The following is a 24,325-nucleotide window of genomic DNA, read 5'->3' as shown; positions in this document are numbered from 1 at the left end:
GGCCACACTGTGTTGGGACTGTGGAGAGCTTTGGGGTTTTCTGATAGTGGTTTGCTCTGTGACTCAGCTGAAGCAGTGGAGTCCTGCCAAGTCATAGACTGTATCTCTGGAGGGAAGGTGCATGCTAGAGCACTTCATGCTGGGATGCCAGAAGACTGCAGGGAAGCTTCTATTGGTAAGGTAAGTATACAAGCATTTGTTCCTTTTGGTAAAAAACTCTATCAAAGTTGATTTCTGCTTCATAGATGAGGTTGAAGTTTCTATCAGATCTGCCATTTTTGGTCCAGTAGAAACTGCTTGAATGCTTGTACACTTAGTGTTTCTACCAGTGGAGCTGCGAATTCACCTGCTTATTCACATCCTTTATGGTACTATTATTCCAGAATACATCCATCTGCATATAACTTAAGTTTCTGCATGTATTCTATGACATACCTTATGGCATGCAGATTGCATTAGAGTGCAAGCTAGGAAGTGCTAGAGGACATTTAAAATATTTTCCTGTCCTCCTTTAAATATGAAAGAATACTATTTTCAAATAGATGAGTTCCTTCCTGACTATAAAAGAAAGATATAAGACAGATTTATTGGCTAACCAATGGATTTTACTTCCAACTCGTGTGCCTATTCTGTACACATGATGGTATATTGAGACTTCTGTTGTGATATGTTCATCTTCATGTGAATAGATTAGTTTGGGCATGAATCCTTCTATCTGAATGAATACAAATTCTTAGCCAAAACAATTGTTGAAACAAATACTAGTCATATGACTGTTCAAGAAAAATGAACAAAAAAGCATACGAATATTATCAGCTTGAATCATGAGTCAGAGTTAGCTAGAATGTTTGAATATTTTTTCCACTATGTAGTCCACTGTATTTCATAAACTTTTGAGTTGAGATTTTATTCCTCCATTGGCTTGACCAGATGTTCACAAATGTTCTTACAATGTTTAGATTTTGCCAATTAAATCTGCTTGGACAATCTTGCCTTGTTGTTAGTTTTGTTTGTTTTTTTGCTTTAATATGAGATGGTTGCTCAACTGGAATAACAGGAATGTTCTTTTGGATGGCTATATCAAAGGAGAGCTGATTGCTTTCCATGTGTGGCCATACAGGATGATGCAGGGATTAAGAAAGAAAGAAGGAAGCTATATGAATTCTGGGGACTACATTTTTTTCACAATATGATCTTAATTCTGATGTTCATCTTGGTTTCACTGTTTAATCAACTGTGCAACACATAGTGCCAACTACTTTATTATTAACAAATTAGGCCCCATAAATCTCATAACACTCTCATCACCACCAGGATGACTGTGAACAACTCCATTATATCAATAGAAAAAGTAAGATACGGAAAGATTCAGTTGCATGCTCCTCTACCCCTTATCCCCTACCCAACCAATCAATCAAACAAAACACCAAGAAGCAAGTACAATGGATGAGAATATAAGTCATATCTTCAGACAGGGACCTGTGTACTTTAACCATAACATCTACCCCCTGTCCAGAAGGCTGCCAGGAATTTGAGGTTGAGGAAAGAATTACCATTAATTTGAAATAAGTTTTGAGAGGCAAATATTCCTGTGTAACAAATATAAAGGTTGTACAATATCAGCTATCCTTTGGAAATTCATTCGATATATGATGGTACTTGAGTAAGTCAAGAGGGATCACCAGTATCACCTACTGGTGAGTCAAGAGGAATCACCTACACTTGTGAGTGGCTGTGCTTTTCTGCCCCTATCTACACATTACACTTAAGGCGTGGTTAATCAGTTAATCATGCCTTAAGTGGTCACTGGCCATACAGTCAATCAGTTACTGGCATGATTGGGGTTACACTGGCTCTCTGGGTTAGGGTCAGAAGGGAAAGCAACAGGGGTGATGTCATGATTGGTGTCTGCTGTAGATTAGCAGACCAGAGACCAGGAGGATGATGTGGATGAGGCTTTCTTCAAACATCTAGTGGAAGTTTTCAGATCATGGGCCCTGGTTCTCATGAGGGACTTCAATTGCCCTGACATCTTCTGGGGGGACAATACAGCATTGCACAAGCAATCCAGGAAGTTTTTGGGGACTACTGGGGACAACTTCCTGATTCAAGTGTTGGAGGGGCCAACTAGTAGCCATGCTCTTCTTGATCTGCTACTCACAAACAGGGAAGAATTGGCGGGGAATGCAGAAGTGTATGGCAACTGAGTTCAGGATCCTGAGGAAAGGAAGGAAAGAGAGCAGCAGAGTAAGGGTCTTGAACTTCAAAAAAGCAGTCTTTGATTCACTCAGGGAAATGATGGGAAGTCATGGCTAGAAAATGCTATTTAAAGGTTTGCTTTTGGGAATTGGCTTGTAGGTAAACCAGATATGATTAAGAACAATGGTCCAGGGCAATAGCAAGGGTTAATTGATTTCTAAAAGCCTGCTTCTGAAAGTTTCCTCAAGGCCAACTGTGTATGACAGGTAAGCAGCAAGCAGACACACAGGCTGGAAAATTAAAGACATGTACCACACAGTTCCATAACATGAGATAAGGTGGCATTAGGTCACAGTGCCCAACTGCAGAGCCCTTGAGATTTCTGGTTTTATTAGGAGAAGACTGGAAAAAGCCCAGATTAGGATGTATGTATGCAAGGGGTTTATTAAAGAAAGGAATATGCTGACAAGACAGAATATGAACATTATGATGACCACAGAGAGACCAATCAGCAATCGCCAGAGATAAAGAGTCATCAGGAGGGAAAAAAAATACAAAATGAGGCATTTTAGAGCAGCAAAGGGTCCCTGAGAGGGGAACCTAAGGCTACCATGGACAGAGGGTACACCACTATCCCGTCATACGCACCCCAGTCGAGGGGTGAGCTGTAGGGCCTTGTGAAATGTTGTCAGCCATTTTGTTTTGGATTTGGACATTTCAATGATTGAAACACTAAATCTGAAACAAAATGCAAGGCTCTGAAACAGTTCTGAAAGGAAACAGGCCATCTGAAATGTTTCAGAATTTTTTTGAAATTATTAGTATGTTTCCAAAATGTTTTGGATATTTTGGAGCTGTTTCAAGTTGTTTCAGAGCTGTTTCAGAGGCAGGCTTGCAGGGAAAGAGGGAGGGGGAGGTGGGTGGGGGAAGGACTGTTCTGATATTGGCATCTGTAGCTGGCTAGTGATAACAATCTGTCCCTAAGGTCCCATCCAATCCAACTGTTCTGGGGGAGGGACAGAGAAGCACCATAAAATGTTGTTTGTGAACTGAGCATCTGCCATTTTGCAGCTGCATCTTTCTCAGCAGGAGCAGCAGAGACTGAGAGCACTGCAGTATCTGTAAGCTTGCAGCTTGGTAGTGCCTTGCTACCAAGTTGTAGCCATTTTCCAATCCTTTCCTATTTATTTACCCTTGCCTACCCTTCCCCCAAAATCCTGTTATTTGTTCTTATCCCCCCCCACCCCCCCCCCCCCAAAAAAATTGTTTCTGGCACACAAAATATGAAGCATGCTGGAAAGGCAGGTGCTAGGTCTTCTGATTGGAGAGGGAGAGGGGGCAGAGGGAGACTTGTAAGTTCCACTCCCCTCCCAAACTTAGATGCAGCCTCTTCCCTAGCATTAGTAGGCATGAAGCTTTTTCTGGTGCTAGTGGCAACAAGGAGGTGGGACCAGCATCTGCATCTTCACTCCCTCCAATAACACCAGCCATAATAATAACCCCCAGCACCACCAGCATGACAAGCAGCACCAGCATGTCATTGACAGTCTCCTTCAGCCCCATTTCACTTCCCAGCTTCAGCCATCCATTGCCAGAGGAGGAGCTGGATCTGGAAGCAGGGGACCTGAGTGCCTTAGCAAAAGAAATTCTAGGGGCCAAGGAGGAGCCTGAGTTTGTGCTCCACACCCATCAAAGTTCCCCTAGAGTCATGTCTCCTTCCCCAGAAGGCAGTTCAGAGGAGGTTGTGGAGGCAAGTGACTCAGCTGAGTCAGCTCCTTTTGTTGTTGTGCCTCTGCCTGCTGAGGAGAGGGATCAGGCAGGATATGCATCCACACCCCAGAAGCAAAGGGGTAGTGTGGTGTGGGATCATTTTGAGGTGACAACTGATCCCAGGTATGCTATCTGCCTGCACTGTTGATGTAAGACCAGCCAGGGCAAGGAGAAGAAACACTACAGTACCACAAGGATGCTGATGAATCTCTTCAGGCACTGATCCCTTGCCCTCACTCCTCCTGAGCCTGCCACCAGAGCATGCCCCAAAATAAGTCCCCCTCTTGCTCCAAAGTCCCCATTGCCCTGAAGCAGAGGCAGGCCACCCTGGAAAATGGGGCAAAGGTGGGCAGGAAGGGGGTGCATTGCAAAGGTGAGGAAGATCACCCAGAGCATCAGGGAGATGCTTGCTCTGGATGGCCAGCCCTTCTCCCTAGTTGAGCAGTCAGGGTTCAGGCAGCTCATGGCACTCATGACCCCATCCTAGGAAGTGCCCAAGGAAGTACTTGAGGACGGAGCACAAGGCAGGTTTGCAGGTGGCCTTGTACTTCACCTCAGACATGTGGAGCAGCCGGGGATCATCCCTACCTCTCCATTACAGGGCACTGGTGCCATCAGTCAGGCTGTCACAAACAGCACATGTAGGGCTGTTGGTTGGCTCTCCTTCAAGCTGCGGTGATGGGTTAGTCCCACATGGCAACAGAGCTCATAAGGGCCAGGAACCATGTGGTGCAGGGGTGGTTAATTGGGCAGGGTGAGCTGACCCGAGGGTTCATGGTCACCAACAATGGGGCCAACATGGTCAAGGCAGTCTGTGAGGCCAACTTTGTTGGCATCCGCTGTGTGGCACACAAGTTCCACCTCATAGCCATGGACGCCTTGGAGGGGGACAGCACCACCAGCCAGCTCATTTCAAAATGCAGGAAGGTGGCAGGCTACTTCCACCAGAGCATCCAGGAGGACAAGATGCTGCAGGACAAATAGGTACAAAATCATCCAGGATGTGGAGACTCAGTGGAACTCCACATACCAGATGCTTGAGAGGCTGGTGGAGCAACAGAAGGCCATCCATGAGGTTGATGAAGTGAAGTTCATAGGCCCATCTGTGAAAAGTGGTTTGTAAATTCCCTTTGAGGATCAGGACTGAGAGACTGGAGACAAAGTAGTTTTCTTGTGAGAAATGTGCCCCACACAGGTTGTTGGATATTCTTGTCTGTAATTGATTCTGGTGCTCAGTTTGTGGGGGTACTGGAGATATGTTGGCAGGTTTTGCATTTCTTGTCATATCATGGTCTGGATCCATTCAGTGTGTTTTGGCCTGTAGGACATTGGCTTTTGGTGATGAGGTTAGTGAGGTTAAGTGCTTGTTTGAATTTACAAACCACTTTTCACAGATGGGCCTATAAACTGCACTTCATCAACCTCCTAGGTACAGAAAGTCATGGACTCAGTATAGACTTTGGATTTCTGACACACTACAACCTGCCAGACATCTGACTCCCCAAGTAGCAGCTACCTCTCCACTTTTACCTGCTACATCCCCCTTCCCTCCCCCGCCCCGCACCCCTCCCAGCCTGTCTCTTACCCCTGATGCCTCAATTTACATTTTCACTGGCTGGCTTCTTTAGTATTCCTCTGGCTTCTTTACTATTCCTTCCATTCAAGAAGAGCACACACACACCAACTAGATGCTTCCTTAGTGTAATGAAGAGTTTTTAAACCCAAAAGCTTGCAAAGAAGAATTTCTCCAACTATTCTGTTCGTCTAATAAAAGATATCAGATTGACCCTAAGAACCTTGTCTGGGCTATGTCCTTAGACCACCATGGCTATAACCTACACCCCTTAACAAGCACGACATGAGTTTTGCTTTCATCAGTTTGAGGTGCAGTTTTACAGAAACCCCTGCACCTATCTCCTTGAAACTTGGCAGGCTTTATGGCTTCAGCAGGGGCTACCATCCCTGCAGTTTTCATCCCACCCTGCCCTCACAGTCACGTGTCATGAGTTTTGCTTTGAACAGTTTGAGGTGCAGTTTCCTAGAAACCCCTGTACCTATCACCTTGAAACTTGGCAGACTTTATGACCTCAGATGGGGCTACCATCCCAGCAAGTTTCATCTGAATCAGGCACAAGAAATGACAAAGTTATAGGCAAATTTGTGATTCCGAGTTATGGTGTTGTGTGCCAAAACACCGTTGAAATTCCGAAACAGCTCCGAAATAGTTTCAGCTGAAACGAAACGGGACAGCGATCTGAAACACCAAAACAATCACTGTTCCTTTGAAATGCCAAATCCAAAATAAAAAGAAACACAGCCATTTCAGACAGCCCTACAAAATGTCAAAACAAAACCAAAATGAAAACAGGGGTTTTGCACAGCCCTAGTGAGCTGGGCCTTGGCCTCCAACCTCCAGGCTGCTGACATCTGACATTCAAGAGAGAACCTCAGGGTGAAGCTCACATACTGTCCAAACATACCTTTCCTCTGATGACAATCCTGGGACTGGTAGATATAGAATTATTTGCATTATTCTTATCTGCTATCACTGTGTGTCAATAAAACTCACCTATTATCAAATGGGGAGGTCATGGGCAGTTTGGGGGTTTGGGTCTACCTGAAACAAGGTATCTGGGTCATAAATCCAGTGCCAACAGGAAGGATTCCCTGGGAGGCCAGTCTGAGGAAGAAAGGAGTCCAGGAAAGTTGGTTGTACTTTAAAGAAAACTTACTAAGGGCACAGGAATGAACCATCCCAATACATAGGAAGACTATCAAGTATTGCAGAAGACCAGCTTGGCTTAGTAGAGAACTCTTCAAACACAAAACACAAAAAGGAAGCTTACAAGAAGTGGAAGCTTGGACAAACAATTAGGGAGGAGTATAAGAGCATGCTTAGGCATGAAGGGCTGAAATCAAAAAGGCCAAAGAACAATTGGAGTTGTAGCTTAAAAAGCTTGTGAAGGGTAACAAGAAGGGTTTCTACAAGTATGTAACAATGAGAGGAAGATCACGGAAAGTATGGGTCCATAACTGGATGGGGGAGGCAACCTAGTGGCAGAGGATGCAGAAAAGGCTAAAGTACTCAGTGCCTTTTTTACCTCAGTCTTTACAGGTAAGGTCAGATCCCAGACTACTGCACCTGGCAGCACAGTCTGGGGAGAAAGTGAGCAGCCAACAGTGGTGAAAGAACAGGTTAGGGACTATTTAGAAAAAGATGGATGCATACAAGTCCATGGGGCCAGGCACGACGCACCTGAGAAGGCAACAGGAGTTGGTCACTGAGATTGCAGAGTCGCTGGCCACTATCTTATAAAAGTCAATCAGGAAAGGTCTCGGACAGTTGGAAAAGGGCAAATATAGCACCCATCTTTAAGAGAGGGAAAAAGGATGATCCAAGGAATTACAGACTGGTCAGACTCTATCCCTGGAAACATCATAGAGATGGTCTTCAAAGAATCAATTTCTAAACACTTGGAGGAAAAAAAGGTGATTAAGAATAGTCAGCATGGATCAGCAAAGACAAGTCATGGCTGACCAACCTGATTGCCTTCTATGATGAGATGACTAGCTCTGTGGATGCAGGGAGATTAGGGAAAGTCTTGGTCCATAACTGAATGGGGAAGGAAACCTAGTGACCGAGGATACAGAAAAGGTTGAAGTACTCAGAGCCTTTTTCACTTCAGTCTTCACAGGCAAGGTCAGTTCCCAGATTACTGCACCTGGTAGCACAGTCTGGGGAGAAGGTGACCAGCCAACAGTGGTGAAAGAACAGGTTAGGGACTATTTAGAAAAGCTGACATATACAACCAAAGGGTACTGAATGACTAGGCTGATGTGATTGCAGAGCTCCTGGCCCGTCATGTTTGAAAACTCATGGCAATTGGGAGAGGTCCTGGATGATTGGAAAAGGGCAAATACAGTGCCCATCTTTTAGAAAAGGAAAAAGGAGGATCAAGAGAACAACAGTCTGGTCAGCCTCACCTCAATCCCTAAAAAACTATGGAGCAGGTCCTCAAGGAATCCATTTCTAAACACTTGGAGGAGGAGAAGATGATTAGGAACAGTCAGCATGGATTCACCAGGGGCAAGTCATGCCTGACCAATCTGATTGCCTTCTGTGACTAGGTGACTGGCTCTGTGGATGTGGAGAGACCAGTGGATGTGGTATTTCTTGATTTTAGCAGTGTTTTTGATATGGTCTCCCACAACATCCTTGTGGGCAAGCTAAGGAAGTCTGGATTGGATGAATGGACTGTAAGGTGTATAGAAAACTAGCTGTATCATTGGACACAACTGCAGTAATAAATGGCTTGATTCAGAGAGACATGGACAAATTGGAAGATTGGATGAAAATAAATCTCATGAAGTTCAATAAGGACAAATGCAAAGTCCTGCACAGGATGGAACAATCCTATTCACTGGTACAAACTGGGGAATACTGGATACCCCGCAGCTCTGTAGAAAAGGACCTGGGGCTTACAGTAGACAATAAACTGAATATGAGCCAATAGTGTGCTGTTGTTGCAAAGAAGGCTAACAACATAGGGGGATGCATTAGTAGGAGTGTTGCCAGCAGATCAAGGGATGTGATTCTTCACCTCCATTTAGCACTGGTGAGGCCCTCTGGAGTACTGTGTCCAGTTTTGGGTCTTCTGCTGCAGAAAAGATGTAGACAAGTTGGAGAGTCCAGAGGAGGGCAAGGAAAATGGTTAGGAGGCTGAGGCACATGACTTCTGAGGGAACTGGGCTTATTTGGTTTAGAGAAGGGGAGACTGAGGGGATTTAATAGCAGCGTTCAACTACCTGAAGGGGGGTTCAAAAGAGGATGGAGCTAGAGTGTTCTCAGTGGTGGCAGATGACAGAACAAGGAACAAAATTTCAAGTTGCAGCAAGGGAATGTAACTGGCTCTGGCTGCCAGAAACTGGGATTCTGGTGATGTGGCGATTCCCAGCTATGTTCCCCTGTTCCTGCACTACTTAGGAACTTGTTTTGTCACACCTTGATGGGAATTGTATTATTCTCAGACTCAGAGGCACTGCAGGTACTGGGCTGTATCTTCTTTGGTGCCTCAGTGCTTGGTTTTGATGTTGCCCTGGGATTCCCCAGACCTTTAACCAGGCGCTGGAGTTTGTACCCTTCTCAGGCTTTTGTACTCTTTTCCTAGTGGAGTCTTCCCTGTGACTCTCCAGCCCCTGTTTGGGCCCAACTTCTCCCAGTTCCATCTTCACTATAAGTTCAATTAGAAAAGAAATGAAAGGAGTATAAGCAGTCACCTTAAGCTGATTCCTTTCCACCCTACCCAGGATAAGCATATAACCAGTCTGCTCAGGGTAAGGACAGAGAAAAACTATTGCTTTGAGAGAACGTCTCTCACTATGCTCTAGTTTCCCCACTGGCTGATCTGGCTCACTACTGTCAGGGCCTTCTTATGTTTATAGCCTCTTGGGCATTGCAGCTTCTGCTGTCCTTTTATCAGCAGTCTCTTCCCAAAAGATGCAGTTCTCTCCCAGGGAACACCCGTTCATTATCATTGGTGTCCTCAACACTGGGACCGCCAGGGCTCCCGATGCCTGGAACAGATGAAGCCTCCTCAGACTCAGCATGGCTTCTCAGGGTCTACTGCCCAGCCTCCTAGCTCCCTCTCACTCCCTTCCTTTGCCTGGTTTCTGGCCTCTTTCAATCTGCTAATCCCCTGCCTCTGCTCCTTCTTAATGAATGGGGTTAAATATAATTTTTTTTACTAACGTTATGTTTTTATTTTATGTTTATTGTAAACATATAGAGTATATGAGAGATCCATTATCATATCATTACTTTCTTGATATATAACAGCTTCTGAGGCAGACAAATTAAATGCCCCTTCTTGTTTATTTAAATAAGAATGGGAGTATGAAGAAATAGTTTATTTTCCATTAAATATATCGGATGCCTTTCAGTTTAATTATTATTTTGACTTCTGTATTTAAATTGCTACTATAGCATTAAAATCTCTTTGCTTTACTTGATCTATATTTACAAGCTTTGTTCCTTGTAGTCTGTATTTTCCTTTTCTTCAGATAGTTACTTTTACGTATTATGGGTACTTATAAGCATTACATATAGATGGACCTAACCAGGCAGTGGCAATACATAGGGGGTGCACTGGGTGCATGTGTACTCCCTGAGAGTGCCGGTGCAGCCCCTGATGGGCCACACTCCCTGCTTAGGCAACGAGCAGGGGGGCAGGTGGAAGCACTTGTGCCCCCTCACCCTGCCAGCACCAGCTGGGGAGAGGGAGTGCTGGATGAAATCCCGTTACCACTTCCCAGTCAGTGAGATTGGCCATTGTGGGGGACCCCCCAGTCAGTGAGATTGGCTACAGGAACACCCCCCTGGTCACTGACTGGTCATTGTGGGGGCATGTGCCTCCCCAACTAAGGTGGCACCAGTCACCCATGTAACCAGGGTTAGGTTGATCTAAATGTCCACCCATGCAGGCATTCTCGGAGTTAAAATTAGCCCAAAAATGTTTTGCCCAATTTAAATTAGCTTACCTCAGGACATTAACTTAGATCAAGAAAGGGTTAACCAGATCTGGGAAGAGGTTAATTCGATCTAGGAAACACTTTCACACATTTGCAGCACAGCCCTGGGGCTGGGAAAGCCCAGCCACTTGCTCCAGTCCCAGAGCTGTGCTGTTCCTATCCCTGCAACCCTGACCTGAACATTTTTTACCCCCCATCCCCTCTGGTTGCGTAAACCCCTTCCCTGCAGGCCCCCCAAATCCCCACCCCATGTCTGTATCCTCTATTTTTCTGAAGCACACAAAAATTACGCTTCATTCTTTTTTGTTGGCTCTGAAGGAATAATTACCTCACAATGTGTTTCAATCTGATTCTGAGAGGGGCTGAAAATCTTTGTGTCTCAGTCATATTACATCATATTAAATGTGGGGTAAAAGTGCAAGTGTATGAAAGTGAGTTGTCTCATATCAACTTCCTACCAAAAAGTCTTTTATAGATAAAAGCTTCTCTGTTTCCCATATTACCAGTTCTTTGAGCCACTAAGTTCTCCAACAGTCAATATCCACTGCTGTTCCTAGACTTTTCCTAGTGTCTCCTTGACATTATCAGCCACAGGAGATAATCAGGAGATAATCTTTCACCATGGGCGTCTATACACATACTCAGGCAGTGGGGAGGGAGGAAGGAGCTTTAATTAGAGTGGCTCTGAGAGCGGCTCTAATTCGAGTGCCCAGAGCATCTCATGTATCACTGTCCCTGCACTTCAACATGATGGTGGGGGTGCTTTAGCTAAAGCTTGTTTGATGAGATTTAAAGTTCCCCCACTGCCATTTTGAAGCACAGGGACACTGATACACGAGACACAGAGACTGGCTGGAGTGCGGTAATTACCACCCTCCATCAGACTTGATTAATCGAGTCTGTTTCAATGCATTGTCATTACAGTGCATTGGAGCGGCCTCTGCACTTATGTATAGGCACCCCATGTTCCTAGCTAGAAGAGTTTTAAAATGAAATAATTGGGAATGGCAACTGCTCAACATGAAGAATGTAGTTCCTGTTCTTTTAAGTTCCAGGAAATAAACCAAGTATCTTACAAGATTTAACAAAACACTGTCAACCTCTTAGCTTCTCAGAGGGAGAGAATAAAAAGTGATGTTTAGAGCTTAAATTGTAGTAAAAAAGTTTCTGAGCACTGTCATTGCTCAAAGCTCATTCACTTGACTTAGTGAACAGCCCTAGTATGTAATACTTCATAAAGAAAAAAAGAACAAAACAAAACCCTACACTAGATTGCAAAGTCAAGGACTCAGAAGTGACAGATTTATGGCTCACCATGTGTATTCCTTGTGTGTCTGTGCTGTGTCCTGGAAAAGGCAGGAGTCCTGTGGAAAAATAATATGAGAATATGGAATTAAAGTTTACATCATAATGCATTTGCACAAGGGATCTGTGAGGTCTGGTGCTGTCTCCAGACATTTCTAGTTCAGTGTCTGTCACTGCTGCTGTTTTGGCAACAGCATGAGTCCAGCCTTAGCATGTTTGTGGACTCACTTATTACTTTGGCAGGATGACAGATTTTTTTGAGCATCACTGGGAAGAGGGAGAAGAGAAATCACATGTTTTAAAATCGTAAAAGGTTGAATTTATATCTGAGCTAAAACTGAGAAACTTTATGAAGGGAAAGACAAGGCATATAAGCAATTTGAAGATGTTCTCCCAGATAACAAAGACCCTCTGCAAGTCAGATCTGGAATTGCTTCTGAAGAAAAGGCCACATTTGCTCAATGGAAAGCATTTATGCAACCTAAATATAGGAGATGCTACCCAGTAGGGCTGCGTGGAATTTCACTGGGTGTTTTGTTTCAATGCTGTTTCAACTCATTTCAAGCTCAAAACAGCAAAATCAAAATGGAACAAATGGCTTCGAAACAGCCTCAAAACATTTTGAGCTTCGAAGCTGGGTAACAGAAAAAACTACAGAGAGGGAGGGGGAAGAGGGTGAAAGGACTGCTCTGATATTGACATCTGTAGCTGACCACTAATCACTGGACTGCAATTCTTCCCTGAGGTCCCTTCCAATCCCAATGCTCTGGAGGGGTGGAAAACCAGCTGTTCATTAACACCCAAACAGAGTCACACATCACAAGTTTTGCTTGTCAGCAGCTTGAGGTGCAGTTTCCCAGAAACCCCTGCATTTATCTACTTGAAACTTGGCAGGCCTCATGATCTCAGAAGGGACTACCATGCCTGTAGTTTTCACCTCACCGTGTCTTAACACACATGTGACATGACTTTTGCTTTCAAAACTTTGAGGTGCAGTTTCTGAGAAACCCCTGAATTTATCTCCTTGAAACTTGGTAGGAATCATGGCCTCAGATGGAGATACCATTTCTACAAGTTTATTTGAATCAGGCAAGAAATGATAAAGTTATAGGTGGTTTTGTGCTTCCCCATTATAGCCTATGGGTGAAACATCGAAACAGCATCGAAACAGCCAGTTTTGACAAAACAAAATGTAACAGTGTTTTTGAAATGCAACAAAACTCAAAACTAAACACTGTCCCATCAAAATGGTGAAACAGAAGTTGAAACAAAATGGTGTTTTGTAGGCACAGCCCTACTATCAAGTTCCCTTATGATCAATGTGAAACCATCAGTTCTATCTTTAAGAGTCTATAACTTCTTTGTAGTAGGCATAGAAGGGGGCACACAGTATACACTGACTAGGGAGTTATGATTGCAGATCAGCAGTTAAAATCCCATAAAAGCTCCCACCCCTCTTCTTTCCCAGCCCAGAGGGCATTTTGTGCCCAAAAGCTTGCCTAACATTTCTCCCAACTATAAAGTTGGCCCAAGAAAAGCTATTACCTCAACTTTCAAATCTTGCTTCTTTCATATTCCCTAGACCAGAGCTTTCCAAACTTTTCATGTTGGTGACACACTTTTTAGACATGCATCATTTCGCGACACACTAATTCAGTTCCGGGGGAGGGGCCAAGGGAAGCAGACGCGAGTAAGGGAGCTCCGTGGTGCCCTTCCGCAAAATTTTCTGCATTTCGCGCGACACACCTACACACTGCCACCGAAACACTAATGTGTCGTGGCACACAGTTTGGAAAGCTCTGCCCTAGACCATCATGGGTACAACAACATTTCAACCTCACCCTTGTTAGCTAATATGGTAGGCGTTTAAGTAGGAAGCAGAATTAATAAATAGCATAAGTCTCTACAGCTTAAGTTTGGTCTTAAACTCAGATCTTCAAGAACTGACATAATCTGTGGACTGGGTATGGAGAGGACTATGTGACACACACCAGCCACTGGGTTATGGAATCAGATGAAAATTCAAATTGTTTGATAATACAGAGAAACTATAAAAAGTAAAATCCATTTCATAGAACTTCTTTCAATATTTTCCCTACTCAGACAAGTTCAGTGTTCACAGTTTTTTTCAACTTGTTAATAATATTATCCTTATGTTTTATTTCTATATATTTCCATGGTATTTGTTACCATATTACAGACTCCCTTGGCATTATATTACAGTATTACACAAAAGATATAATCTGGATATGGGTTGTGTTGCAAAAATAAGGTAGTGAGCAGTTTCTGTCCCTAAATATTACAATCTAAGACACTAAGAAAGAAAATGTTTATATATTAATTTCTTTTTTTATTTGATAATTAGAGATCTGGGTTTTCTGTTCCCATGGAAAAAGGGGGAAAACCATGGATTTTACCCTTTGCTGGAGAAAAATGTGGATTTCTCATTTTACTGGAGAGACCTGCAGTTTTGCAAAAAGCTCTCTGCAGGCTGACAGAGTTCCAGCCTGCAAGGGGTTGGGAGGGAACAGGAGGAGGGTGTTTAGGCAGGGAGCAGCATGTGGATGTATATCCACATGGCCGCCAGGCAGCCTGGAGAGCAGCTCCCACAGGTAAGTGGGGGGAGTGATGATTGAGGCCATCATAGGGAGGGAGGGAGTTGGGCATAGGTGGAACTGGAGCTGCTGCCCAGCTGGGCAGTGCATGGGGTTTGGGGCCCAGGGCCACAATTCATGGCTGCAGGGCCCTAGTGGGGAGTAGGGCTGGGCTGTGGGTGGCTCATCTGGGAGGCAAAGGGAAGTGGGCCAGCTCCCTGCTGCTGCACGTAGTCCTAGGGGCAGAGGGGGGACCTGTGCTCCCCCAGATCTGTGTGCAGAGTGAGGGTGGACTGCCCACTGTGGGCTTGGGTTCCTGCTCTGATGCTGTCCCCTAGGGCCTCTGCAGTCTGGCAGGTGTGGCCATGCAAGGTATCTCTTTGCTGCTGTGAACTCCACGCTGCCCAGGTGACATGTCCCCTGTGCATGTGAAAGCAGTGGGGGCAACAGAGTAGGGTTATACCCTTCACTGCTGCTGGGAACACAGGGGACACCTCACCAGGACAGCGCAGAACTCACAGCGGCAAGGAAATCCCCTCACAGCCCCACTCTGCCGTGCAGCACTGGGTTGCATCTGCCAGGCTGCAGAGGCCCCAGAAGACGGCAGCCGGGCAGGGAGCCAAAGCCCGCAGTCAGCAGCCCACCCCACCCCTGCCTTGTGCACAGATCTGGGGGTCAAGTATATCCCCAGCCACCCCGGGAGTGTGCACAGTGGTGGGGAACTGCCCCCCCAGCCCAAATCCAAAGCACGCAGGCAGCAGGGAGGGAGCTGGGCTCTGCTCCACTGCAGCAGCCACCGTCTCATGCTGGGGGCAGGGGGCTGCATGTCTGGGTCCCTGGCCCCATAGACCTGGCAGCTGGAGGCCCCCTCTGGCAGAGCTGGGGGTGGCAGGGGACTGTGCATGGGGGGTTAGGGGCACCAGCAGGGTCAGGGGGCTACGTGGGGGAGTGAGAGAAACAAGCAGAGCTGGGGGGGAGTGAGGGGCATGAGTGGGGCCAGAGGGACTGGGTGGGGGGGGGGTGAGAGGCACCAGCAGGGCCAAGGGGAGTTGTGGGGTGGGGGAGTGAGGGGCTTTTTATTTTAATCACAGATTTTAGGTGTTTTATCAGTTAATTGTGATTTTTTTAATCAGAGAATTTGTTATTTTTTTATCAGGAAAACCAGGATCCCTGTTAATAATGCAATTCATACATGGTTATGAATGTGGTTGTTGCTGTTTTCATCTCACAATATTCTTGTAATCATAGGAGGGCTGGAAGAAATTTCAGGAAGCCATTTAATTGAACCCCCTGCCAAAACCATCCCAAACAAATATTTCTCTGACTGGCACTCTAAAACTTTCAATGATAGATATTCTAAAGCTTCTCTATCTGTTGCAGTGCTTAACCACTGTCATCTTTGGAAAATTACAATTTAATACATTTTTAGAACTGATTGGTCCACTACTCTTTTCTTTGACTCACATTCTTACAGACCTCAGAGCTACTTGCTTTGTATGACTTTGGTTTATCAACAGATAGATATTTCCCAGCATGCCTGTCTGGTGACTTTCCCTTTAAATTTTGCAAAGACAAGCCACTGCAGTTCTAAAGTAGCCATTTTGTACCAGGCTGTCAGATGGTTCTTTCTCCTATTAGGCTGGTAAGTAGCCTTGTTTCTTCCCTTTTCTATGAGAAGATGAAACATCTCCACACTCAATTCTTTCATAGTAGCATTATCATTTTTCTTTATAGGTCAATTGACTCACAACACAAAGAAAGCTTGCAGAGCTTCTAAAATCCAAAGTGGTGGTGGTGCTTTGTTTTGGAGCATTTTTTATTGTTTGAACAAAAATTAAAAGTAAGTCTGTATCCTTTTCATGGTAACTCTCAAGAGGACAAGAATCACATGTTGGAGCATGGGCAAAGAAGGGTTTATGGAACACAAATGACTGTAGGTAAGTACAGTCATCAGCATGATAAAAACACATTTTTTTCTAGTCATTTGTCTTCTAGGCCTTGCTCAAGCTATTTAACAGGAATAACTTGCTGACTATGCAGCAGTACTCTCATTTAATTCAGGGCAGGATCCTTCTGGTCTGTTCTGCTAATTTGTTTTGCATATTTGCAACTCTGTATACTTATGCTAAGAGGATAAAGCCTTCCCAGTGGTAACAGAGCAGAATTCCAAACATGGTGTGTGGAACACTCAATATATAGAAAATACTAAACAAAATAATCATGATTACTAAAACCAATCTACACTGTTAAGAAGAGAGAAACAGACAAAAATCCTTCCTGTCATTTTTAGTACTTGAGACTGGAAGAGTATCATATTTCACTGCATTCTTAGGCCTTTCCCCCCCCTCCCCTCAATTCCCCCTCCCTTCCTTTCAGGGCGCACTCATAATATTTCAGAAAAAGCTGCATAATTTGTGGTTTTGTCTATATGGAGATTTTTCAGTCTTTTTTCCTCCCAATCTCTCTATTTCAGCTTTAGATGTGTTTGCATGCATTATCAACAGTAATTTACTTTGGCATCTTGTTGCAAAGCCATATAGAAAGAGTGCTTCCTTCATCATGCTTATGCATGCTTTAATATGGAGGCTTTGTCAGGAAGCTGTTTGTCAGACACCCTGTTAGGAGATATTGTTAGAGCAATCAAAGCCATTAGAGCTAAAATTATTCCCTCTCAGACATTACCCACACTCAGAGAGGTGACATTTGCCTACTTTAAAAAGCTGCCAAGCTCTTTGGCTTCTGAGTGTGAACATCTCTTTTTAAGTTCATATTTAAATTGAAGAATGCAACTGGGAGAACATCTTTATTTTGTATTTGTATTAAAATCCTTCTTTAACAGGCTCTGTCTGACACTGAGTGTAGAGCTCAGATGTCTTGTATATATGTGGCTTACTGTACCATAAATGTTTAATACAGCAAAAGAAGCCTTATTAGAATTTAATTTATCATACTCTGCTAACTTCATTATATGATCATATTTCTGTGACCTTGTACTGAGAGCTAGAGGGGAGGAAGAATAGTGGTTGTGCAACTTTTCATGTGAAACTCAGAAAATCTATTCACCACCCTGTAAAGATATTTATACTGTAGGGGGTTAAGTGTTCTTTTTCAGTTTCCGGCAAATGTAAGTGGGTCAGAGTCATACAGAATACCTTCTAACTGAAGTGTTGGAAACTATTTTTGAATTTATATTGAAAATCTGAAAGTAGGGAAGGATATTCTGTATCCTGTTATAGAATGTCAAAAGGTAAAAAGTGTCCCATGGAAAGAGGCTGTAGGAGAGGAAAAAACAAGTCAAAGGATAAAAATATTCATAGGAGTCTGAGTGTAGTCATATTTTTAAAATACTGCTGTGATTTACTTCTGCGTGAACCATGGGATCATAGAAAAGTAGGGCTGGAATGGCTTCACAATTCATCAAGTCTAGGCCTCCTCCTCAAGGCAGGATCATCTCTGACTAAACCATCCCAAACAAGTCTCTGTCCAATTAATTTTTTTCTGCTCTTAATTTTTTTCCATGGATGGTGATTCTACATCTTCTGTAGGTAGCCTGTTCTAATGCTTGACCACCCCTCATAATCAGAATGTTCCTCCCTTCAGGAATTTCAAAACTGTTATCAAATTCTCCCTTAGTATTCTCTTCTCCAGATTAAATAACCATAGCTCTTTCAACCTTTTGTTATTAAGACATGCTCCCCAGGGCTCTAATCATTTTTGTTCTTTGCTGGACACTTTCCAATTTGTCCACTTCTTGAAGTGTGGGGCCCAAAACCGGACATAGTACTCCACTTACCAGTGCTGAATAGTGTGGAAGAATCACTTCCCTCGATTTGCAAGTGACATTCCTGTTAATACAACCCAGTGTGCTGCTGGCCTTTTTTGCAACAAGGTCTTTTCTGCAGCTATGCTCTGAGCCATTTGTGAATGAAAAGCATTTCATTTCTGCATCCCAGATTTACACAAGAAAGGGTTTGATACAGATTTTTTTTTTTTTAGCTTATGTGAAAGGATTCTGTAGGAAGTCAGCATCTCCACTGACTCTATTCTATCTTCAAAAATATCTTGTCACTATGACCTGTGCATCAAGGTAGATTGGATTAGGTGTCTCAGGCTACTTGTTGTGTGGCTATAGGCAGCCTTATAGGCCAGGTACAGACAGTCAAAAAGCTTAAGGCTGAATGGATTCAGTCTTTGCAGGTTAGTTTAAACTGCACAGATTAAATTGAAACAGAAGTGAACAGACATTTACCTTTGATTCAGGAAATGCAACCACATGCCTACAGTGGCTCAGGCCAGAAGCCAGGGGACACTAGATCATGGCTCTCTGGCTGTGTGTTTACTTCTTCTTCCTGATGCCCCTGAGGTCTCTGGGATTTGCAGTCCAGAATGACAGCAGCAGGACTCTGTAGAGTTTCTTATCACTTCCTCCTCCTGCTGCCAGGTGCCTCTGGGATTTGTAGTCCACAACTGCAGCCAGCAGTAAGTTTGAGTGGGGGAAGGGCTGTTTAGCCCCCTCCCTGGCCCAGCCCCCAGTCAGGGTTTGCCTGGCAGGAGGCAGTCCCTGCATCCCTAGCCAGGCTTGCCCACACCCCAACCACTTGTCAGCCAGTGCTCCCTGTTCCAGCTAGGGAGCAGAGGGGTGGGGCCAGCCTTGCTATCTGGAGTAGACAGTATAGGCCAGCCCAGGGCTGGAAAGCATGCTGGGATGCTGGGGCATTGTGATTTAACTTGAACCAGGAAGGGGTCTGGGACAGAAGTTTCATAAACTGGTTTGACCCAAACCAGTTCAATCTGATACTACATTCAATCAGGTTTATTTTAAACCAGTTTTAGCCATTTTGAAACTGGTTTATGTGCACTGCACGTCTATTCTGTTATAGGTTTATACCAGTTTCTGATCACTTACACATAAACTGTTTTATCTTCTGTCCCTAACAATATAAAGGGATTAGATCATGTCCCAATTTATGGATAAAAACGAACTTAGAATCTAAATTGAGAACTCCAGCCAGAAAGCATATTGTATTATCACTCAGTCACTGGGCTGACCTCTTTTTTTAAATAATGTATTTTTAATAAGGCCTAGTTATTGATGATCGTTGAAGTATAATAGGTTCTGTTCTTCTCTTATGTGTGGTAGTTTAATCAGAAGAAACTTGATTAACTCAGGTTATGTTGCTATAAAATCCAGGTTAGGGAGAGAAGAATTGGGAACTTTGGATGGCTTCTGGCATGGGCACTAGCTCTTCTACTCAACTTTGGTAGCCTGCAGGGATTTAAAAAAGGGCGAGAGATTTTTTCTGTAGCACAGAAGCGAATCTGAAGTATATGTTTTTACTGCTCAGCACTACAAGGATTCAGTGCTGCTATGCTGCCTGTGTACATGGTGCAAGTCAGCTGTAAATTAGAGTAGTGATCAGAGATTGTAATATCCCTTACCTTAGCTCAAAGACCATGTGAGATAAAAATAGGTGCTTTCCTTGATGTGTGTCGAGTCTCTCAAATACTGCACAGCATCTAGCTTTGCATATGTTTTTCCCCCTGAAAAATAAAGGTGATTTAAGACACATTAGTAAAGGTACTCATTATTATATAAGGTCAGCTTGCCTGTTATATAATGAGGTCAGCTCAAGGAATTCAAGTGGCAGCTACTAGAGCTGCTTTAGTAAATGATCTGGTAGAGGTTTCAAAACTTTATTTTTCAGTTTACAAAAGGAAATAAATGTTAAATTTAGTCTAAAACTTGGCATAAATAATGCACATAAAATATTACACTAGAACAATATATGCTAAGCCTGATTCACTGCATCAAAATAATAGTTTGGGTGGTTTAAACCTGGTTTAAACCACCCAAACTCACACAGATCCTGGATGAAAGACATGATTACACTCATGTAACTTGTTGGTTTGGGACACTCACAGAAATTACACTGGGATCTGCAGAGATTGTGGGTAGCTGCACACATGCAGCATAACTACCCAGTGGACAGCTGTAGAAATTAGTTACCATTTTAGATTGTGAGAAATAATAGCTTGTGGGTCTCTTGCAAATGACTACCCTAGGGTACATTGCAGAGAGATGGCACTTATACCAGTATAAATTACCGCAGTATAGTATTCCTGCTGATTTTCTTCTGGAGTAATTATACGCCAGCTTTATATGTTAATACTGGTGTTCAGTTGTACACGGTCCATCTTCTTGTGCCAATGTAAAGGCAGATTACAGTGGTGCTGGAAAAAATGGCAGTATGTTATGCTTGCTGACTTGTAGATGTCCATAGATAATGTACAAATCTCAGAACAATGTATTGTTGTTGTTTTCACAGTGTGGTAACCAGTGTCTGCATATGCAAGACTATCATCGATCAGGATTTGGCAATGTTTTCCTGCTGAGGGGCCAGAATGTCACAGTTAGAGTTGGAGCAGGGTGGGCATATTAGGAGCCAGTTGCTACCACCACCATTTCTTCCCTTTCAGGTGTAGTGTAGCACAGCGAATGCTCCCCACCCCCACCCCCACTGAAGCTCTAGGCAGCTGAATGCTAGATAGTACAGGAATAGCTCTCCTCCAGCAGAGAGACAGGCCACTGAGTGTGGCATGGCATGGTGCAGTGCAGGCCAGGGAGATCCCCCACCACCCAATGCTGCTGAAACCATAACTCCATGGGCTAGATCCAAAGGCTTTATGGGCCAGATATAGCCTGCAGGCTGCCAGTCCCTGTTATAGACGCCTTAATTAAACTGTAAAAGATAGAAAAGAAAAGTCTAGCACTGAAAGAGCTGAGTGGTTCAGGTGTTTATCTATGTATCTAAATGTGCAGGAAGGCAGCTCAATCAATGATGACAGTTTCTTAAAGAAAAGATGGGAGCAGGGAGGATAGATACAGATCCTTCCTAACTATTTTTATTGCCTTAATCCTGTATCAAATTACTTGTGATTAGTTTTATTGAACTCAAGGAAACTGATGATGTGTGCAAAGTTGTTATATATGCCTATACAAGCTGTTGCTGGACTAGTACCTACAGGCTACGTATCCTACAAATATGCATGTGTATAACTTTGACCATGTGGGTTAGCACTAGGGAAACCTCGTATGAAACCTTTGGTTATAAGAACAATACAAATATTATTATAAGCACTTATCTTACAATCTGATTTATTTAGGCAGTCTCATTGATTTCAGTGAGAATCTGCAATGCCATGGTTACTCACCCATGTGGATCAAAGTACAGGATCAAGACTTAGGGGACTGCAGTGTCATGTGGACTCTAAAGCCAGGCACCAGGGGGTAAGTGGAGGATGAAGTTTCAATTTAACTTGCAATTCTTTGCTGCTTTTTGTTAAAAGATTTTAGTAAGATTGCCCATTTGGCTTAATCACTCCCAAATCTGAAATGTAGCTGTTAATGTTGTTTAAATATAAACTGAAGATTTTTATTCTGCATCTGTCCACTTTGCTGGAACATGCCACTTAAGATGACACGTGTACATTTGCAAATAATTCCTCTCTACACAACTTTTATGTACTTTGTGCTTGCATACCACTTTAAAGCCATGTTGGGGGAAAAAACTTGTATGAGCAAGAGCAAACTGAGGACCATTTATTAATAGCATTTACTCCTTTAAGCATCAAAATAATAAATTATCACAGTTGAGCACTACATGAAAATTAAGAGTGCCCCCCCCACCCCAAAAACTCTCCAGAAGGCTGGGAAAGAAGCATGAAGATTTTTCTGCACACATGACACTCATATATCAGGGGTAACATGCATCACTGATGACTAAATGCATTACATATCTACATTCCTCTCCAGTGACTCTTAGTTGGATGGAAGTATCAGATCTCCCCATAAATTTTATTTTCCTTCCTTAACCTGAGGCTCTTTAATAAACACTAAGATTTTATACTCTGCAAAAATCAAGGACTGATCTGCTGAATGAGTTTGTCATGAAATGTATGAATTCTGTTCCTTAAATAGGCCTGTGTATGGAATGTCTGTTTTAAACTTTGTGCTCCTTAGTTTAAAAGTGACATAGTTTAATTTCCATTTTCATAAAGCTGTGAGAGGCATGAAAGAGAGGCACACACTTTTGAAAATATATTGAAGGTGTATTACTGTTCTGTCTTGGTTATTATTAATGGCACTAGAGTGTAATTCCAAACCACTATTGTGTAGGATCCCAGAGCATTCTCAAAGCAATTAAATGAAGGAAGCTTGAATAACCCTGTAGAATACTACTGGCATACTGCAGAGCCAGTGATATAATTTGTTTTATGCACTGAATTACTTTGTTTTTCCCATTCTCATTGGGGCTCAAAGCCAAGCTTTTCTGCATTTATCTGGGAAAGTACTTTTTGGGTGAGATGACAGATGAAAATTAATACTCTATGGGTGTATCTACATGAGATGCTACAGCACAGTAGCAACAAACTACCATGTCATAGCTCATTGCTGCTGCTAGTAGCAATGCCAATTACTTCGCAGTCATTTAGTACTTGGTTAAGCAAGTACTAAATGACTATGCAGTAACAACTGTTCAGTTGGCTGCTCATGTAGATGCAGCATATGGCACTTTCCACCTATGAGAAAACTGTTTATGCATGTATTTGTAGAAGGAACCTTGCTTCTATCCTGCTGGACAGATAATCCATAAATGGAATACTCAAAAAAGCTCAGCTTACCTCAGTTAGTGCATGTTGCTATGATCTATTTAGAAGAAAGGTGAACCCTCATTCTTGTTGGTGTTTCAGGAAAATGTGAATCAGAAATCAATGCCATGCTTTGATAATTATATGACTCTTTTTGCAGGATAGCCAAAGTCCTAATCCTCTGAAATCAATTAAACTACTCAAGCATGTAAAGTTACTCATCTGAGAAAGTGTTTGCATGCTGGAAGCTTAAGTGCTAACAAAGAAATAATGAAGATGGAGTGTCATTTCATCAACAGTTATTTGTGCTATTTATTAAAGAAGGAAATGCTGAAAGCCATTGTTGTCCACAAATGATCTGTATAACTTCCATTGTCTGTAAATCCTTATTCAGAAGGATGTTTCCATACCTTTTTATTCTTTTTCATTTAGCAATCATGCATGTTTTCTCTTCATATGTAGTAGAAGCCAGAGTGCCTGCTTTCATATTGTTTGTTCTCTTGTTTGTTTCTAGACTAGTGATGTCAGAGGAAATGTGAATTACTGTGAAAATGATTGTTGTTAATTTACTCCTGCTGGGTGTATTTACATGTGCCATTTAGGCAATGTGATAAACTCCGGTGCAGTCTGCACCAGAGTTTATCATGCGGCCTTAATGGCACATGTAGTTAGATGCTCATCCTGCTGTGGTCCAGGGGGCATGTACAGATACTGCACCCAGGAGTGCAGAAGTTTGAGCCAGGGCAGAGTAGCCCTGGGCTGGCAGGTGGCCCACGGAGGGTCAGGCCAGGCAGCAGTGCTGGGCGGCAGAGAAGCTGGCTGAAGAGTGCCCAAGCATGTGGAGCCCTGTGGCTAGGTAGGAGGCAGGGGTCTGACCAGGTACAATGTATGCTGGGTCAGCATTTACATGTGCATTTAGGTGCAGTTATTTTCACCACAGTAATATAGTACTATCTCTGACAGTACTAGCTTATGGTGCTGAAAATTAGTTTGCTGCATCTAATAGCATCATAACAGTGATGCTTTACACAGCCACAAATTAGTCTACTGCGCAGTTAAACACATATGTAAACAGTGTGTCAATGTTTCAAAACTTTTTATTGTTACAAAAGAGCACAATGTGCTTTATCATAATGATACATTCATTAGAAAATACAATGCAAAATGCAAGGTCATAATTATTGCCTTATTCTTGGTATTTTTTTCTTTGATGGAAGTCATATGGATTAAAATATCTACAAACAACAATATAAACAAATATATTTGTGTGTATTATTTAA

The 24,325-nt window shown here is 43.1% G+C and overlaps 1 long non-coding RNA gene across 1 annotated transcript in view; it reads left to right on the top strand.

Annotated features, from left to right (window-relative positions):
• Positions 1 to 24,325, top strand: part of LOC109282326 (uncharacterized) — a 118,422-nt gene that overhangs the window by 7,488 nt on the left and 86,609 nt on the right. The window contains exons 4-5 of the long non-coding RNA XR_009461083.1: positions 68 to 180; positions 21,561 to 21,684. This is a non-coding gene — a long non-coding RNA (uncharacterized LOC109282326). The remainder of the gene's footprint in view (positions 1 to 67; positions 181 to 21,560; positions 21,685 to 24,325) is intronic.

The sequence above is a fragment of the Alligator mississippiensis genome, chromosome 3 (assembly GCF_030867095.1).
Source record: "Alligator mississippiensis isolate rAllMis1 chromosome 3, rAllMis1, whole genome shotgun sequence".
Lineage (NCBI taxonomy): Eukaryota > Metazoa > Chordata > Crocodylia > Alligatoridae > Alligator > Alligator mississippiensis.
The sequence above is the reverse complement of the archived record's forward strand: the minus strand, read 5'-3'. Positions and strand labels throughout refer to the sequence as shown.